General features: G+C 48.8%; 1 pseudogene; it reads right to left on the reverse strand.

Annotated features, from left to right (window-relative positions):
• Positions 1–156: 156 nt before the first annotated feature.
• On the reverse strand, positions 157–3,019 carry LOC109462726 (annotated as a pseudogene).
• Between the last annotated feature and the right edge of the window lie 276 nt (positions 3,020–3,295).

Raw genomic sequence — 3,295 nt, forward strand, 5'->3', positions numbered from 1 at the left:
GACTTCAGACAACCTTTGACCCTTTGCTGACGTCACACGTGGGAAAAATCACGTGTCCACAGCATTTGGGTTGGAGAACAGTTTAAGTTTTTCATAATGTAATTTACCAACTCAGATGAACTTTCATGCTGATACCAAAATTACATTTGCTCGGCCTTACCTGTAGATGATTCCGCCCGCGAGCCCGCCCAGGAGCGGTCCCACCCACCAGACATAGTGGTCCTTCCAGACTCCCGCGGCAACAGCCGGACCGAACGCGCGGGCAGGGTTCATGGAACCGCCAGAGAAAGGACCGCTAGGGAGGGGGGGGGGGCGAATAACTTAGTTACTGACGATTCGCAGTACATAAAATTCGAGTTACTTTATAAACTCCTCTTTTCTTGGTTAGGTTCCAATAGACTACTAGTATACACTATACTTAACGCGCATGCAGGAGACCAAGGATGTAGTTACGTTCTACAATTTCTCACTATCAGGGGCTGATTCCGTCTCCTCTATAGGGCCTGACCAGTGAATTTTAGGGCTGCTGAAAGTTGATATACCTAGTCAGTGTAACTAAGTTCATACTCACCAGGCCAGGATGCCGACCAGCACGTTTTCTTGCTACAAACAGTACTCAGCTAGCTGGATTTGCAGTGCCACGTTTTGTCGTGGTTACAGTTTGAGTAAAGGCAGTGCAGCTAAAGGTTGATGTAGTCAGTCTGATTTTGTACTCACCCTGCCAGAATCCCGACCAGCACGGCCAGTCCGATGGCGAGCGGCGGCAGGGCGCTGCCTGAGGTGGCGGAGTCCACAGCCGCCAGCAGCACGGTGAGAACCAGGATCATGGCGAGGAGCGGTCTCGCACAGGACGGCTCCCGGCACCGACACGCCTCCGCCCAGGGCGTGCGCGCCGCCCGAACACCCGGCGTACGTGCCGTTAGGCAGGATGGCCTGGGGAGGGGGGGGGCAGAGAGAGGGTTTAGGACCCGCTTTCCTTCGGTGTATAGGATGTTTAAGTTGTCCTCAGCTGGCGGACGAGAGCAGCGCCAGGCGGGCTGGCGTGATCAAGGCGGACCTTGAGCGTAACCAAGTCATCCGGCAGCTCGCTGCAAGCATCCCAACCGGAACCAGCACGTCTCCCTCACTCAGGTCATCTTACTCGGAAAGTCTGTACCTGTATATCTGACTATGTCTCTGTACATGAATATGTATCCGATTGCAAAATAAGAGATCACGAGTGATTGCCATAGAGAGAGAAGTTAAAACTTAAGATCGAACACAATAAAGTTCTCTCACCTAGAGCTTTCGACCAGTCACTCTGGTCTTCGACGTTAGACAGATTTAAGAACTTTATTGTGTTGGACCTAAAGTTTCCATGTTTCTTTTGTCCAATACCGCATGTTTTATTCCTTTAACTGCACCCCTATCAAATCTATACCCTCCAGCCCACCTTACCTTGGTGAACGCCGCTCCCACCATGCCTCCCAGCAGCTGGCTGATGACGTAACAGATGGCCTGCAGGACGTTGACCCCGCCGGCCAGGGTCACGCCCAGGGTCACGGCCGGGTTCAGATGGGCGCCACTGGGGGGGGGGCAGGAGTAAGTTAGAATCCATCTTTGGCATCTTCAGTAGTCTGGGCACCAGCCTTTTCACCAAAAGCAGTCACTGACGAAAGGTAGTGGATACTAGCTGAACCGTCTGACCGTTTCCAAAATCATATCCAGTTGCTTGAGTACTAGTAACTGTTTTTTGGCGTATTGTATTACCTGGATGTCTGACCTTCATCGACGTACCAGCCTTTTCAGCTTGTTAACAGGGAAGCGACTTTGAGAGCGTATTAAAGCTCAAAAGACTGGCATCCAGGCTACATCACCGGTGCAATAGACGGACTAGGATCATAGTAATCTACCTCAGTTCCATGGAAAAAGGACCAAAAGTCTATTTCATTCGTGAATTACACCTATCTAGGAGAGTTGGTCCCGGCAATCTAAATATGTTGATTGTGTAACTGTAGCAATTTGGATTTTGGAAAATAGGAAACTGATGATAGCAACACCCATATTCTTTTAAATATGAAAACATTTCTGTTTGATTGAGCCTTACCTGATGTGGCTTATGGAGACCATAATGAGAGTAACCGTGAACCCGCTGGTCAGGGCGACGGCAATCAGCCACAGGTTCCCGCCGGTGGTGGAGTAACCTGGCAACATAGAGAAAATATTCAGCCAGCGACTTTTAAAAAAATTCTCATCTTCATTATTATTAAACTTTACAGTTTTTTTCAATTCAATTTCCTTATCATGTGATCGTACTCACCTGTTACCATGGTAGTGATGAAGAGGCGTACCTGCTACCATGGTAGTGATGAAGAGTCGTACCTGTTACCATGGTGATGAAGAGTCGTACCTGTTACCATGGTAGTGATGAAGAGGCGTACCTGCTACCATGGTAGTGATGAAGAGGCGTACCTGTTACCATGGTGATGAAGAGTCGTACCTGTTACCATGGTAGTGATGAAGAGTCGTACCTGTTACCATGGTAGTGATGAAGAGGCGTACCTGTTACCATGGTAGTGATGAAGAGGCGTACCTGTTACCATGGTAATGAAGAGTCGTACCTGTTACCATGGTAGTGATGAAGAGGCGTACCTGCTACCATAGTAGTGATGAAGAGGCGTACCTGTTACCATGGTAGTGATGAAGAGTCGTACCTGTTACCATGGTGATGATGAAGAGTCGTACATGTTACCATGGTTACCCACCTGTTACCATGGTTACCCACCTGTTACCATGGTTACCCACCTGTTACCATGGCTACCCACCTGTTACCATGGTTACCCACCTGTTACCATGGTAGTGGTGAAGACGAGGATGACGACGCCGAAGAACTCGGCTAGGCAGGGCATGACGTACGTCTCGTACTTGTTGGCCGGTCCCTCCTCCTTCTCCAGCGTCAGGTGCGTCAACTCGTTTGCGTCACCCATGTTGATGGACATGGTGGTCACTGAGGGTCAGTTGTGGGCAAAGAGGGGATTCACAGAAGAAATTTGACTGTCACACATTCACAAGCAATGCTGACATATCCAATAAGTATCATGTCCTACCAAAGTTGCTAAATTTCCATGCAAAATTCTTCGCAGGTAAGACCCATCGGCCCCCTAATTTGATAGTGTCCTGTCCCCAAAAGAAACCTGCTCGGAGATTAGTTACTAGTACTTGTCTGCCCTCGGGGCCATTGCAATGTTCTAAGGTAGAATCTTCTAATTATTACATGTATATATCTAACCACCTGTGTAGCAAAGTACCTGTTGTA

This window comes from Branchiostoma belcheri, unplaced genomic scaffold, assembly GCF_001625305.1.
Source record: "Branchiostoma belcheri isolate BF01 breed outbred unplaced genomic scaffold, Haploidv18h27 scaffold12, whole genome shotgun sequence".
NCBI classification, from domain to species: domain Eukaryota; kingdom Metazoa; phylum Chordata; class Leptocardii; order Amphioxiformes; family Branchiostomatidae; genus Branchiostoma; species Branchiostoma belcheri.